Consider the following 17,516-nt stretch of genomic DNA (forward strand, 5'->3'; position numbering starts at 1 on the left):
TTCAAATATACCTTTAAAATCTAATGTCAATCTTTTTTTTTCTCCCCTTCCTGTTCCCTTCGGAGTACTCTGGCAAACCTTTGTCTTTCTCACAGTCAGCATTGTTCCAGTGATTTAATCACATACTTTGACCAGCTTTAAGAGCCAAAGAGGAAGTGACAGAATGCCTCTGCGTTAAAAATTGCAGATCGTCACTATGTCTAGGGTCCCTTTTGTTTTAATAATAAACCTTGAAATTACACCTAGTTCTTCTGGCGTTAGGGGCCGTTTTTGGCATCTGATGTGCAAATGGCTATTCACTCCTTGCAGAACTCCGTAAAAAAGGTGCAGAATCAGTCAGTGGAACAAGGAAGGTTGAAGTGTCTGTACGCTTTGCTGTTCGGTGTAGTCAAGGAGATTATCTCCTTTCAGCAAAATGTCCAGTTATTCTAATTGTGCTATTGTCCATATCGGTGTCACCAGGAAAGATGTTTGGCTGTTTGAGGGACAATAGGAATGTCTTTTCTTACTTTCCCAAGCCATTGTACATAACAGTCATACCTCAGCTCTGATAGGATCTGAGGTTAAAATCCCACAAGAAGCTGTTTCCTGTCTATTAAAGAAAAAACAGTGAATGTATGTTATATAGCTAATGATTTATTGACTTTTTGTGAAAAATCAAGCTGATTTTTGCATGTCATTTAATAATATGGCTGGGTCATCAATTACTGTCTAATTAAGAGAATCTAAGGTGTCAGAAGATTCCTAGGTCTTCCATCATTCTAATCCCGTTGTATTTGACAATGCTTGCCCTTCTAGATGAAATGTTTCCAGACCAGTCATTCTAATGGATGACTTTCTCTGTAATTTGGAAATGCCCTTACTTGTTCTACTAGGTTTCTTAGAGGTGTTAGATTGTATATATCATGGTGTTCAACTGGAGTGCCTCTAAGAACTGGAAACAGACAGCAGTGTAATGTGATGGTTTCACTTATGAATAGACAATTCCAATTGCTATTCTTAAAGAACCAGCGATCAAGCTATTCCAATGCGATTTCAAATTTCACTTGAGAGAAGTCATCTATTAGTTTGGAGTGAGGTTTGGTTCCACTGCAACTGATGAAACCGATTGCTATCCAGGCCAAGCTGGAAGTCCTGAAACAGTGCCTAGAGGATATCAGAGCAGAGGTGGTATTCAGCAGGTTCTGACCAGTTCTGGAGAACCAGTAGCAGAAATTTTGAGTAGTTCGGAGAACTGGTAAATGCCACCTGTGACTGGCCCCACCCACATCTATTCTCTGCCTCCTGAGTCCCAGCTGATCGGGAGGGAATGGGGATTTTGAAGTAACCTTCCTCTGCCACGCCCACCAAGCCATGCCATGCCTACCAAGCCATGCCCACAGAACAGGTAGTAAATTTTTTTGAATCCCACCACTTTATCAGAGGCTAAGAATATAGATTAAATTTTATCCAAATGGAGCTAGTCACCTGAGAACATCAGCCCAACTCTCAACAGAGTCACAATCACCCTGAAAAAATTCATGACTCCATCTGAAACAGCAGAGGGATTCAGGACCAGGAAACCTTTGTGACTATAACCTTTGCTCTGATCATCTTATTATTGGCCTACTGCAACAATTCTCTTTGGGCTGCCTTTGCAAATGACATAATCTCCCTGATGAGATTTGACCATTCAATAAATTCAGCTTTGCCTCTTTTCTAAGCAAGTAAATATCATAGTCCGGTGCCATGTGAAATGAAAGGACACAAAGAGAAGTGATCTTATATATATATTTTTTTTAAAAAGAGGAGAGCTATGAAAATTTGTTTCTGAATCAAAATGTTTCCTTTTGGAAACACATGTTTTGGTATAGAGGCGATACTAAATCTGATGCAGAACATGGAAGCAAGTCTGTTAGAGGAAGAAACCTGCCACGGTAGAGTTATGCTCATCTTGAGGTCATAAGCTGCACTCTAACCACTACACCACCGTGGCTCTTATATAGATCCTCCCCTTAGAATATAGATTTCCTTCCATTAGAAAATATGGATGGTAGGGCTGGAGTGGGGCTGAAGCAGTGACATGTTGGGGAAATGGGTTGAGAGTCTTTCCTTCAGCTGACACAGCCACCATAGTTTGCGTGAGTGAAAACTGCAGATGGTACAGTACTAAATAACCTTATTGTTTGTCCTGAACGGGACAAACAACAAGATCCTTGTCGACAAGAGCCTGCTAGTTTCTGCTCCTCCTTCAGTACTAGATTGGATGGCAATAGATACTGATCAACAGATGTGATTTGGAATTGTAGGAAGGATTCCACTCAATCTCTCTTAAAAGATGGATTGTAACTGAAGGGAGGGATATGTATTTGCCAGTAAAAATCACACCGAATTATTTTAATCAGACAGATTTGGTATCATCTCTATACCAAAATATGTATTTTCAAAAGGAAATAATTGGATTCAGAAACAAATTTTCATAGCTCTCCTCTTTTTTTTTTTTTTTAAGTAAAATCACTTCTCTTTGTGTCCTTTCATTTCACATGGCACCGGATTACAATATTTACTTGCTTAGAAAAGAGGCAAAGCTGAATTTATTGAATGGTCAAATCTCATCAGGCCTCCCAATTATTTTTCTAAACAGCTGTAAAATAATTCAGTCAGGCCAAATTATTTCTGTGTTGTCAACCATGCCTAGTGAGACCTGAGAAGGTTTCCCCCCCTCTTCATTTCATCAATCCGGGGTTGGTTTAAGTCTCCTTAGAATGTCAGATAAATCCAGAGCAGCAAAATATAAAGCAACTGGGTTTTTCTAGGGTTAATTCATACTGATAGAGGAAACAAATGTGGGGAAATTGTATACTGTTGCCTCCCTGGGGATAGAACTTTGCAGAAAGACCATGCCAAGCTAGTTGGATCACACCTCCCACAGTAGTGGGATTCCAAATCTTTTCCTACTAGTTCTGAGAGAGCTTTGTGCTCGTGCGCATCTAATGTGCACTTTGTGCGTGCGCAACACTCAAAAGCCACCCTTGGTGCCAGCACTGGTGAGCTGAGCTGTTTTTTAGCTCAGCTGAGGTGCAGCAATCCGCTCTGCCTACGCGAATCAGCTGAGCTAAAAAACAAGGGAATATAGGACTGGGGCAGGAGGGCAGGGCCATCCAGAGGTGATATTTGCCAGTTCTCCGAACTACTCAAAATCTCTGCTATTGGTTCGCCCGAACCGGTCTGAACAGGCTGAATACAACCTCTGACCTCCCAACTGTTTGATATAGAAGACCTTTCAAGGGTATTCCTCTCTTAGACTCAGATACAAGAATAAATGGCAATGTACTATTAGCTTGAACATTTCAGTGATACTTGGTTTCAAGATTTTCATTCGTGCTCATCTACTGTATATTTTGCACCAGGAATTATTCAATAAGCAAAACGCAAATCTCATTGGGTCCCCCCCCCCAGATGCTTCTTTCCCCCAAAAAAATAAATAGTGGCAAACACATTTCCAAGCCCGACAAGTATTTTTCTTTTTGAACAGGCACAGACCAAACCCAGTTTTACCATTTTGTGTCCTTACAATAGAAGCCTATCCACTAACATGGGAAACTGCTTGTTTGCATTTCTGAACAGCTGACATTTGTACCTTTCCAAGGAAAGTGAAGGGCATCTCATTACTTCCTTGTTTAAGTGTAGAAATAATGGGAATGATAGGGAATAGCAGCTAATTTCCTTTGTCTCCTATTCAGCAGATAATGGTGGGATGTGCTTGGATGTTAAAGGCCAGGCAGAGGAGGTGACCTGGAGATGACTCCATTCTTCCGAGGTTTATCAAAGGCCCCTGTCAGTCAAAGGCATGCTGGGAGACTGGGGACTGGCCATCTGGTCCAAAGTTAATCAAAGAGGAGAATCAGAGACGGAAGTGAGGGGGAAAAGATTTTGCTGTCAATTTTAGTGCAGAAAATTCCAGTTCCCTGTTTGTTTCAACACATGTGTTTGAGGATGGTGGAATCAACAGAAGGATGGAAAGTTTTTATTTAATATGGATAAGCAGTGAGATAATCTCGTGTCACTATTCAGTGGTAACACCGAAGGTCACTCATGCTGTTCGCTATTGAGACAAGCAATACGACTGTTTCACTTAGTTGAAAGAAGAAAGGAAAGAGCTGGTTCACTATTGGAAGCCAATTTAAATTCAAACAGGTCTTCTGTTTCAGAGTCAGAAATCTTTTCATCATTCTCATGTTTACTATCAGACTTTAACCCGCTTCTATGACGAATACCATTACTAAATGATCACCCTCTCAAATATTATACACACAGTCTCACTAGAATGCTAAAATGATGGAATTACTAATCAGTGGTAAAAGTAAAACTCTGAAAAGATTTAGGGTGATTTTGTTCAATTGCTGACTAATCTATGAATTTGAAACAGTGCAGTGTATGGGTGTGGAGTACCTACAGCTCCAATATTGTTGGAGCTAAATGGACTGGTGAACCAGATTAATTATTGAATGAACAATAATCAGTAATAATGTTCTGCTGCAACCTCATCAGAAAGCTATAAGAATAATAATGAAATAAATGTGTGTGTGTGTGTTTGTGCACCTGGTTTACGGAAATATAAATTATGAATGATTTTTCTGATTTTAATAATTTTTTCCTATGTAAGCTCATCTGAAAGTTATAACAGTATAATATAACAGTATAACAATGAAAGTTATATTCATGTCACATGAAATAAAGGCATGTTTGTGTTTGTAGATACGCACCTGTCTTGTGGAAATATAACTGATGTGTATCTGAAGGATGAACTTTCCATCTATGAATTTGTTCAATTACTCAAGTCCTTGGAGAGACCCTTTTGAAGATTCCCCCTCGGCTGGAAACTTGTCTATTTGGCATGTGGAAGAGGCCTTCTCTTATGTGGGAAGACGCATTTGGACTCTACTCTTTCAATATGTAGTAAAATGACAAATACCTCTCTCTTCCATCAACCTTTAATTGTTGACGACTCAATTTTAGTTCTGCTTCTAATAATATTGCTTTATATTGGTATTTTAATTGTTGTAAGCCACCCTTGTTATGTGACCAACAAGGTTAGGTTACTGACAATATAGATCAGCGATGGCGAACCTTTTTTGGCTCGCGTGCCACAAGGGGGGGGGATCGCAGGGGGGTCATGTGCGGGCGTGCCGCACCCATAATGCAATACGCAAACCCCCCAGTGCGCATGCGCACACAACGCGCGACCGCCCCATTTTTACATGCTTTTTTTGCACTCCCCAGGCTCCAGAGGCTTTATAGGAGCCTGGGGAGGGCAAAAAGAGCCTCCCCCGCCCCCCCGGAGGCCCTCCGGAGGCTTCAGGGAACATCCAGAGGCTTCCCTGAAGCCTTCGGAACACTTAAAATGACCCTCCGAGTCACTTCCGGTTTGCTCGGAGGGTCGTTTTAAGCGCTCCGAAGGCATCAGGGAAGCCTCTGGATGGTCCCTGAAGCCTCCGGACGGCCTCTGGGGGGGCGGGGCAGGCTCTTTTCGCCCTCCCCAGGCTCCTATAAAGCCTCTGGAGCCTGGGGAGGGCGAAAAATGGCTTTTAAAAAGGTGAACTCAGCTGACAGGGCAGCGCCACGCGTGCCCTGACAAATGGCTCCGCGTGCCACCTGTGGCACGTGTGCCATAGGTTCGCCATCACTGATATAGATAATATATACTGGCAATTTTGAAATGGTCTTATTTTTATTAAACAAATTTATATGGCCACCCAACTCACATGTAGTGAGTAACTCCAGGCAGCATACAGCAATAAAAAGCCACAGTTTAAACCCCCATTGCTTGTCCTGCTGTTTTTATATATATCTGAAAGGACATTCCACAGGTTATGCTGGAGCAGCGTCTTCACATCCAGAATGAGTGCTGAGTTCTGGGAAGAATTTTAGTCTTCCAAAAACTCTTGGAAAAGTTGTTTGAGTGAGGCTATAGTAGTGCATGATACCTAGGACTGACCATTTTAAACATTGTTTTATTGATTTTACAATTACATAATTTTAATTATTACCAACAGCAATTTGTTTTTATGTTTTCATTAATATAAACCACCAAGGGGCTTGACTACATAGATATGAAACTGAACATCAGTTAGACAATTGTCTTTACAATTAAGTCTTTGGTAATATCCTTAAGGCTAATTAAGCACTAGGATCTAGAAGAGACTCCCTTGTGAAGAAATAAAATAATAAGAAAATCTTAAAAGATCTCCTTCCATTTTGTTCCTATAATGGGACCAAACTTTCAGAGCCATTTTTTTAGCCGAGAAAGAGGACTAGGTCAGCTCTTCAAAGATCAGCCCCAGCAAAATATAGATCAATCCAGCCAAAGTTCAGTTTTTTTATTGCTCATACTACATAGCAATAGCAACAGCACTTAGACTTATATACCGCTTCATAGTGCTTTTACAGCCCTCTCTAAGCAGTTTATAGAGTCAGCCTATTGCCCCCAACAATCTGGGTCCTCATTTTACCCACCCCGGAAGGATGGAAGGCTGAGTCAACCTTCAGCCAGTGAGATTTGAACTGCCAAACTGCAGCTAGCAGTCAGCTGAAGTAGCCTGCAGTACTGCACTCTAACCACTGTGCCACCTCGGCTCTATTTCTACATAGAAAAGCTTGCCAGACTAAACCTATACTACTCACATGCTAATAGATATATCCTGGAAGATTCTAGGGAGTGACTATCCTATAATCTAATCCAATCCAATCCAATCACTTCCTCTGTCTCTCTGATCCAGCTCTGGGCTATGTTATCCAAGGCAGATCAGACCAGGAAACTAAAAATAAGAATACTAATATTAACTGTAAGGTAAGGTTACAATAATAGAATTTTGCAGTTCTGAGAGCACTTCCTCTCTGTCTTGCTTTTATGTCTTGGAGAACTAGGGAGAGTCCTTTCTTATCCTTATCCTTTATCCTTTATTTCGATTTTTATACCGCCCCCTCTCCCCAAAGGGACTCGGGGCGGTGTACAGTCAAATAAAACAGATAAAATGGAATACAAACATACAAACATAAAAACATAGAAGAGGAGGCAATACGACACTGAACAAAGTAAAGTAGATAAAAACAATATTTCAACAATCCTAAAAAAATACCCAATTAAAATTACCCAGTTAAAATATATCTGCCAGGAGGTATAATAAGGTTATGAATGGTCCAGGCCGGCTAAACGGAACAGGTGAGTCTTCAGTTTTCGTCGAAAGGAGGGGAAGTCGGTGGTGGTTCTGATATCAGGGGGGAGATCATTCCAGAAGGTTGGGCCCATCACAGAGAAGGCTCTACTCCTAGGTGCCGCCCGTTGGCATTGCTTAGTGGACGGCACCCGGAGGAGTCCTTCCCTGTGAGAGCGAATCGGTCGCAGGGAAGTGTGTGGTAGGATGCGATTTCTGAGATGCTTATTCCAGGGGTGGGTTGCTGCTGGCATTACTGCCAGTTCGGCACGCAATTTTTTTTTGCCATTTTTTTCAATGAAGATTGTTCTGCGCATGCGCAGAAACAAAAATTAAGATGGTACCGACGACGATAGAGCTGGTTTGGGACGTGGCAGGCTGAGTTACTACCTACTCAGCCGAAACCACCTCTGGCTTATTCCACCCATTTCTACATGGGACTCAGATTTTGTTTGTCAGACTGTTGTCTAGGCTGCAGTTCTTCCTCCTCTCTTTCAAGGTTATTCTCATAGCCCATTACAGACTGTGAGGTCAAAAGAAAAACTGCAAAGGTGACCTCACTGTCCTCTTCATGCAGGAGATGGAACTTGGTTTGGCATTAGTTTGGATCCGAAAAATATAAGCAGGTTTGTCTACACGGGGAGTTGTCTAATATTTGAACTTTCCCTCGTTCACCTCTCTAACCTCTAAGTAAATCAATGATTTAAATGTGTTGAATGTCTATGGAGATTCTCAGTCATCCAAGTTATGGTTGTCTCAAAGGTGCATTTCAAAAGACAACTGGACTAAGATTTTTCCCTTAATGACGACATGTTGTCATCCCAGAAGCTTCATTGGTTCTGGTTGGATGGTGGGGAGGAATGGAAGGATTAGTTCTGAAAGGTTGTTCAAACAGTCAGTCAGTCAGTTTGAAAGCAATTTTGTGATTTGAAAGCAATTTTGTTTACTTTCTGGGTCAAGGTTCAGCGAAGTCTCTTTAAGATAGGCATATCTTATATGTAGTTTCCTGCCTAGGCAGGGGGTTGGACTAGAAGACCTCCAAGGTCCCTTCCAACTCTACTATTGTATTGTATTATTGTATATGTGAAAAAGCTTAATAGTGTTAATAAAAGCTTAAAGGTTAACAGCTTCATATTTAATACTAAAGGTAAAGGTTTCCCCTGTCCAGTCATATCTGACTCTAGGGAGCAGTGCTCATGCTGTTACCTTCCCACCAAAGTGGTACCTATTTATCTACTCACATATACGTGCTTTCAAACGGCTAGGTTCGCAGGAGCTGGGACAAGAATGGGAACTCACCCCAGTGGTTGGGTCTCAAATCCCCAACCTTCCAGTCAACAAGCCCAGCGTCTTAACCCCCAGCCACCACGCTCTTTGCTTTAAGATTACTGAGTTTCAATTCCTCTAATGCCTTTGTGGAGGAGGCACAGTTTTCCACAGCTGAGTAACAATAATGTGGAACAGAAAATACGACTTTCAATATTAAGTCATTCAGACTACTGTAATAACTATACGTACAAAGGTATAATGCCCCGTGAACCCAATTAAATTTACTTCTGTGCAAATAAATGCATAGGAGTTTGCACTGTATTCTCTGCAGTAACTGCTTTCTAGCTCAAGAGGTAAGCTCACTCCAGTGAAGTATCACTATTTTCCTATTAATATACTAGCAATATAATATAATGCCCTCCCCTCCTGCTGCAAGCAGTAGGGAAAACATAATAAAGACATATAAGCCCAAGACCTTCTTATTATTTTCTTTCTAGTACAGAGCAACCTGTCTTTAAGCAGAACCCAGTACATTATATATCTTCACAGCCCAAACTCTCACAAAAATATATTTTTTCTTTCTTTCAATGGCATAAAATTAGGGAGAAAAGATGTAAGATGCAGCTGCAAAGCACCAATATAATTTATCAGACAAAGCCTGTGAGGATGCAATAACAGGTCTGCTATCAAAGAGGGGGGGAAAAAACCTTCCGGCATTTTACATCCCTTAATCCCGATGACAGCCTGTTTCTGCAGATACCCTGCAGTTCATGAATCACTGGCTATAGCATGCAAAATCCCTATTTAGGTAATTATAATACAATACACAAATCTGCACTTTGGCTAATGTCACTGATAAATGTTCCAAGCAATCTTTTCCTTGAAATAACACAGCAGCCTACCAGTTTTGTGCGATCTAGCCCGTGCCTCTGTCACAAGACAATGGGGAGGTAGGCGAATATAATTTTGTCAGGCGTGTACTTCGGACTACTGGAGGCATTCCACATTCAAAGAAATGGAACATGCTTAACACAATAGCCTGAGAAACCCACTGATGGCAAAGGGCAAAGCCCTCTTCTGAAATGACATTTCCTAATCGGGGAAATAAAGAAGCAAATAAAACACTAAGATTGGATAAGGATGAAAAATTTAGGAAGATATTCCCAAGGATTCACTTCTCACTTTGAAAATAAAGTTCAATAAACCATTATTATAAAGGCATTATATTGCACTCTTAGCAGTTTGGTATTCTTTCTATTGGTTTGTTTTGCGGGGAGTTAAGCATGATTAAAAGTTTATTTTAACATTTCCTTGATTCATACGGGTTGGAATGTAATTATATATTTTTTTTTTGCTGGGGTCAAAGCACCAGTGTAAAACATCACTGTAAAGCTGCTGTATTACATCTCCTATACAGGTCTAACAAATATAGAATGTAGAATTTAGAATAATATGGTTGGAAGGAACCTTGAAGGTCTTCTAGTCCAACCTCCTGCTCAAGCAGTAGACCCTGTACCATTCCAAAAGTCCAGAGTCTGTTCCTGAAAACCTTTAGTGATGGAGCACCTACCACATATAACTTGGCAAACTTCATTGCTCCTTGTCCTCCATTTTCTTTTGTCTTAGTGTTGGCCCTGGTACCCACCACCACTGCCAAATCAGCCAACATTGTGGGACTAGGGGGAAAAAATCTAGATTGTACACAAGACCTAGGGAAATCCAATAGCAGTATTTACTCAGGAAGGCTTGGTAAACACCAGTTTGTGATATCCATTTCCCCTCTTTTCAAATTGGGTTTTCTCAGCAGTCTTTAGCACTTCTATTATGTGAATTGCATCATAAACTGTATGGGCACTTTTGTATAATTTTTAGAAACACATGTTTGTTAACAGGCAAATACTGATTTTTAAAAAGTGGATGTTTGAATGGCAGAAGAGAAGACTAATGCACTTAGCTAGCGCTACCATCTGTATTGGACGACTTGTACTTTGGCAGACTGGGTACCCTTTAAAATAAAGGCCAGTTATTAACTCACATTTAAGGTCTAATAGTAAGTCAATGGTTATTTGAATAAATAACCACATTTATACCTACTGTCTTTATCTGCCATAAGTATCCATTTGAGACCCCTGATGATAAATTTAAATTCTCAAAAATAATAATTGTGCACTAACAAGGCATTACTAATGTCCTAGCCTGGAATATGACACTTTCCTATACAGGTAGTCATTGACTTACAACCATTCATTTAGTGACCATTCGAAGTTACAACAGCACTGAAAAAAATGACCTGTGACCTTTTTTCACACAACTGTTGCAACATACCACGGTCACGTCAAAATTTGGATTCTTGGCAACTGATTCATATTTATGATGGTTGCACTGTCCTATGACCATGTGATCCTCTTCTGTGACCTTCTGACAAGCAATGTCAAATGGGGAAGCCAGGTTCACTTAACAACCATGTTACTAGGTGCAGTCATTCACTTAACAACTGTGGCAAGAAACAGGGCTGTCTTAATGCATGGGCCTGATGGGCACTTGCCCGTGGTCCCCATGAGCAAAGGGGCCCCATACCAACACCAATTTTGTTGGAAGTGCCAATAAAATAAATATATGTTTCATTTTATTGGCTATGGTTTTCCCAGTTGCAATGTATGGCTGTGAAATTTGGACCATAAGGAAGGCTGAGCGCCAAAGAATTGAGGCCTTTGAACTATGGTGCTGGAGAAGACTCCTGCGAGTCCCTTGGACTGCAAGGCGATCAAACCAGCCAGTCCTAGAGGAGATCAACCCTGACTGCTCCTTAGAAGGCCATATCCTGAAGATGAAACTCAAATACTTTGGCCACCTAATGAGAAGGAAGGGCTCACTGGAGAAGAGCCTAATGCTGGGAAAGATTGAGGGCAAAAGAGGAAAGGCGCAACAGAGAATGAGGTGGCTTGATGAAATCACCGAAGCAGTCATCATGAGCTTAAATGGACTCCAGAGGATGGTAGAGAACAGGAAGGCCTGGAGGAACGTTTTCCATGGGGTTGTGATGGGTCGGACACGACTTCACAACTAACAACATGTTTCATTTTAGCGACCATTTACATTCTATTACTGTGAGTAGTTGTCCTAGGGGCCCCAGTGTACTGCTTTGCCCGGGGCCCATAATGCTGTTAAGACAGCCCTGGCAAGAAAGATTGTAAAATTGGGCAAAACGTATTTAACAACTATCTCATTTAGCAACATAACATTTGGGCTCAATTGTGGTTGTAAAGGGAGGACCACCTGTATATTTATATCCATCATGTCTTGCTATCACAATAACCTGTGAAAGGGCTCAGGCACAGGATGTGATGCTGGGTTCAGTCCCAAATTATATATTTCACATCTCCATCTTTCAATATTGTTCCCTTTGACCTGGGACCATTGAAAAAATACTAGATTATATTGTCTCATTCTAGGATAATATCCCTTTGGGATCTTTTTGAGGAAAAATAAAGGTTTTGCAGTTCTTCCACCGTCCACCACTTTTTCATTTAATTGCGCAAGTTCTGTACAATTTTACTCTGCTAATCTGCTTTAATCATTCCTTTTGCTAACTCAGCTTTCTGCTTGCCCTAATGAGCTCTCCCTCGCACTCACATAATACAATTGAAATTAGCAATGGCTTTACTTGGCAGTCCCCCCCGGGAATGCTTTGTCCTTCCCTAAAGAAGTAAAAGTCAGTTTAAATCACCTTGAGCAGAACTTTCTAAGATTTTTATCTGCATATATCTATGAAGTTTTCACCATGGCAGTTTAAGTACTTGGGAGCTTTTGTCCAGCACTTTACTGTTCTATCGCTGTGTATGAAAACATATTCAGATAAATATCTCGCTTCCAGCAGGCTACAAAAAATTCTGCATTATTTTGCTAAGGTCTGGGCTCCGAGCTGTTATCTTAATTGTCTTTATTCAAAGACCTGACTTTTGGTACATTTACTCAGCATCATTTCCATAGATCTTGATATAACCTATTCACAGAGACACTTCCCCCCCCCCCCCGACTGTCTCCTTAGCCCCCTAGGTGAGTCAATGCTGGTTACAGACAAGTCTCCTCTAATTTGTACTCTTGATCTTGCTTGCTTATTTGCCATCATTACGGACTTGGAGGGAAATGAGGAAAAAAAGGCTATCAACATTTCTCTGTATACCTGCCATTGCTCACGCTCAGAGTGAGTAAGCAGACAATGGCTATAAAACTGGACAACCGTGGGTCTTTGTAAGCCCCCAATAATGCTAGTCATTTAATGAATGTCCGGGTTAGCCTTGTGTCCCCAGGACCCTAGCAATGAAAACATGAATATTCAGATTCTTCAAAAAAATTCCAAATATGGCAAAGGCAGGAACAAAATCAACTTTCTATCAGTAGCTGGGTCGTTTGCTAATTCTCAAATGTAAGCAGTTGGTGATCTATGTTATATATTTGTTTCTCTCCTTTTTTTGAAGCTTGCAGAAATGAAATGCCTCATTGATGATACTTGAGAGTCAGTAAGTAATTATATTGCTGATTTGAGGACTCCCTTTAGCTTCATCGGATTGTAGACCCAGCATCATACTTTCTTAATAACTGGGAAATACCCCAGTTCCTTTTGCTCATCTCAGCTCTTCTCATTGGCGATGATCAAAGCCATAAGAACAGATTTCCTCCACATGCAAATGTTAGTTTGAGATATGAGATTTTCAGGGGGTGGCAGCAGGGAAGGGAAGGTTAAATTCCCTCAACATACCTTCTCTGACTCCATGATACATTTTTAAGCACCTTCTGCATCTTCATTACACGCAGAACAGTGCATTAAACCTAATCTCTGTTTTAGTAGACAAAGCACTCACCGAGGGGCACATTACTTTAAAGAAGGTCTCCTTTAAGGCAACCTCTGATCTTCAGAAATGGACATTCAACCTAATGCCCATCTGCGACCTCCATCTTTAATTACACCATCCTATAGCACTGAAAGGATCTAAAAAAAATCCTCTGCTTTTTTCTCTTTCTTTGTTGGAATTCCATGTGGCGCAGAAATACAGTTGTTTATTTCTTTGTATCTATTATAGAGAGAACACACAAAAGAACTTCAGGAAGCAAATGTTTCCTCTTCACCATCCTCCCACAGATCCCCAAATGCCACCAGGAATTTGGCCATAACTACATAATGGCATAGGGAACTGTTGTGATAAGTTAAGTGATTTCACAAAACGAGACCGAAAGGTAAATCAACATGGGCTTAACGGGATTGTGGAGGAGAAGGACAAAAAAGGAAGAAAGGTTTCACACAGTTGTCATTAGCAAAGGAGGGGATACTCTTAGAAAGTCTGAGGAGGTCAATAAATCACCACCCTTATCTTGCAAACAGAGCCTGTGACTTCAAAAATTAGCTCATTTATTCTGCACAATTAAATTTATTGAAGTGTGACAGAAAAAGTTTAACACGCACTGAAGCAGAAAGCCAGCAACAACGGAGGCAAGCATCTGAGTGAAAGGCACAATTAGTTGATTTTCATTTTATTTATCAATATAATTATTGAATTGTATTTATCCTATTTCACAGATTTTTACTATTATTGCTTGCTGGGCTCAGGGGAAAAGTATTAGCTGGAAATTGGTTTGCCCCCTTTTTTTAGCCTCACTTAATATGATTATAAGGTAACTAATAAATAAAAACTTCTCCTAAATACCTCACAATTTTGCATTAAATGAGGGCATATCATTTGGCAAGATATCAAGTCATTTTCCTGTAAATTAATAAACAGAATATGAAATGCAAATAAAATAAATTTCCTAAAAGGAATTCAACATGTGTCAGATCCGTGCCAACTGTGCTGTTTATGTAAGTGGTTTTTCTTTTAATCTTTAATATATTTCAGTCGTATTTTCATAATGCATACTTGAAAGTCTCGAGGTGGTCCAGAGTTTAAAATTTGCTATCAGACAAATTTTAAATTTGTCTGAAGGCAACCTTATAATGTTTATTCAAAACATTTTAAGATTGCCATCAGCCAAATTTAAAATACAATATAACAAATTGTTATTGATGACCTCTCCGGTTGACCCTATTAGAATATATTAGAGAGCCAGTTTTAGACTAGTGGTTAAGACACGAGGCTAGAAAGCAGGAGACCATGAGTTCACGTCCCACCTTAATCATGAAAGCCAGTTGGGTGACTGGGCCAATCTCTCTCTCTCTCTCTCTCCCTCTCTCCCTCTCTCTCTCCCTCCCTCCCTCCCTCCCTCCCTCTCTCTCTCTCCTATCTGTCTCTCTGGCTGTCTGTCTCTCCTCTGTCTCTCACTTTTTCTCCTGTCTTTGTCTCTCTCTCTCATCTCTCTCTCTCTCTCCTGTCTCTCTCTCTCTCTCTGTGTGTCTGTCTGTCTGACTGTCTCTTGCTCTCTCCTCTCTTTCTCTTGTCTGTCTCTCTATATCTGTCTATCTATCTATCTATCTATCTATCTATCTATCTATCTATCTATCTATCTATCATCTATCTATCTATCATCTATCTATCATCTATCTATCATCTATAGATGTACATACACATATTCCCTTCTCAACCTCATGGGTGGCCTGTCTTCCTCAATGTCGGATCCTCTACCAGAGACCTGGGAGTTTGAAGGTTTTACTCACAATCTTAGCTATTCCTAGTACTGCACTTTTCTGGACAGAGAGCTCTGATGTTTTTCTTGGGATCTGTTGGGGCCACCCTCACAGCTTAGGAGTCACAGTACTGAGTGCTCCTATCACCATTTTGACCTTCAGGAAGAAAGAGTATGAGAATGCTGTTTGGCACAACCAAATATCTGGCATCATCCACAGGAACATCTGTACAGTGTATGGATAGACCCTCCCAAGTCCAGATGGGAGATTCCATACAGTAGAAAGAAAGGAACCTGCCGATTTATATTTTTTTCCCTTTGCTTGAAAGATATAATCACTGAAATCTCAAACTCTCTTCAGATTTCACGTTTAATGAAATCCAATGAAAAATCTGCAAGATTCCCGAGAAATTGTATTACTCTCACACATGATATTTTGGTTCCCTTCCTAATTGCTACAGTATTCAGGAGCGGTGACAAAAGCAGCCACATCCAAATTTGCTTCAAGTTCACTTTTGATGAAATCTGGCAACTCTTGTAATTGAAAAGGATATAACTGGGCAGCCTTCCCTTACTCTGGCATCTGTCACAGAAGCTGGACTCCTATCCCCATCCTTTCCAGCCAACGGCCATCTGAATGGGGAAGTATGGGAGCTGCAGCCCAAAACATCTGGCAGGCAGAATCTGGTGGAAATGGCTGCCAGGGCTGACCATAATTACTGCTGTGACAGAGGCCATAGCTACTGTATTGGAAAGCAACTGCTGCTGCACATTTTGGGAGATCTTTCCCTGTTTATCAGTCAATGTTGGAGCTAATCATTATAAAAATATGAAAATCAGCTTGTCTGGGAAGAATTCTGAAAAGGTGTTCTTGGTTAGTTATATTTTCATTTCATTTAATGTCGGAATAAATCTGGACTTCAAGGCATGCCCATTTAACTCCACCATCTATAAAACTATTCCTTAGTCCCCATTACCTTGCAACTTAATGTTTCTATCATTAGAGTTTTTGCATTATAATTTAATTTGATTGATTGATTGTGTGTCATCAAGCTGTTTTTGACTCGTAGCAACCACATAGATAGGTCTTCTCCTTGTCCCCAGGCTGGTCCTTCAGATCATCCAAAATTGTATCCTTACCAGAGTCTCTTCATTTTGCTGCTGGTTCTGCTCTTTTTTCCCTTTCCTTCCATCTTTCCCATCCTTAGAGCTTTTTCTAGATAACTTTGTGCTTCATAGCTGAAGGGATTTAATTTGAATTAGCTAATTTTGTTTAACTTCTTTCTAGTGCACATGTTATCCTGAAAATCTCACCAATAGTGTTTTTTTTTGGGGGGGGACATGCTGAAATATAACAAAGCAGCCCCATGATCCAAATAAAGCAAATTAATTTGCAGTGGAGTACCCCAAGGCTCTGTTTTGGGCCCAGTACTGATCAAAATCTTCATCAATGATTTGGATGAGGGAATAAATGGGGAACTCATCAAATTTGCAGATGACACCAAGCTGGCAGGAATAGCCAACACTCCAGAAGATAGGCTAAAGATACAGAAGGATCTTGACAAACCTGAACATTGGGCACTATCTAATAAAATGAAATTCAATGGTGAAAAGAGTAAGGTTCTACATTTAGGCAACAAAAACGAAATGCACAGGTACAGTATAGGTGGTACCTTGATCAACAATAGTAACTGTGAAAGGGATCTTGGAGTCCTAGTGGACAACCATTTAAATATGAGCCAGCAGTGAGCAGCAGCTGCCAAAAAAGCGAACACAGTTCTAGGCTGCATCAACAGAGGGATAGAATCAAGATCACGTAAAGTGTTAATACTACTTTATAATGCCTTGGTAAGGCCACACTTGGAATACTGCATTCAGTTTTGGTCACCACGATGTAGAAAAGATGTGGAGACTCTAGAAAGAGTGCAGAGAAGAGCAACAAAGATGATTAGGGGACTGGAGACTAAAACATATGAAGAACGGTTGCAGGAACTGGGTATGTCTAGCTTAAGAGAAAGAAGGACTAGGGGAGACATGATAGCAGTGTTCCAATATCTCAGGGGTTGCCACAAAGGAGAGGGAGTCAAACTATTCTCCAAGGCACCTGAGGATAGAACAAGAAGCAATGGGTGGAAACTAATCAAGGAGAGAAGCAACTTAGAACTGAGGAGAAATTTCCTGACAGTTAGAACAATTAATCAGTGGAACACCTTGCCTCCAGAAGTTGTGAATGCCCCAACACTGGAAGTCTTTAAGAAGATGTTGGATAGCCATTTGTCTGAAACGGTATAGGGTTTCCTGCCTAGGCAGGGGGTTGGACTAGAAGACCTCCAAGGTCCCTTCCAACTCTGCTATTGTATTGTATTGTATTAGGAAAGTTGCAGATGGAAGACCAACATGTATATAGGGAATGTACAAAGATCTGTAACACGACTATGA

At 40.7% G+C, this 17,516-nt stretch overlaps 1 long non-coding RNA gene across 1 annotated transcript in view; it reads left to right on the forward strand.

Annotated features, from left to right (window-relative positions):
* Positions 1-5,087, forward strand: part of LOC309391838 — a 91,399-nt gene extending 86,312 nt beyond the window's left edge. Inside the window, exon 5 of the long non-coding RNA XR_014175342.1 lies at positions 4,738-5,087. This is a non-coding gene — a long non-coding RNA (uncharacterized lncRNA). The remainder of the gene's footprint in view (positions 1-4,737) is intronic.
* The last annotated feature ends 12,429 nt before the right edge of the window (positions 5,088-17,516 follow it).

The sequence above is a fragment of the Natrix helvetica genome (genome assembly GCF_964273705.1).
Source record: "Natrix helvetica genome assembly, chromosome: 4".
Lineage (NCBI taxonomy): Eukaryota > Metazoa > Chordata > Lepidosauria > Squamata > Natricidae > Natrix > Natrix helvetica.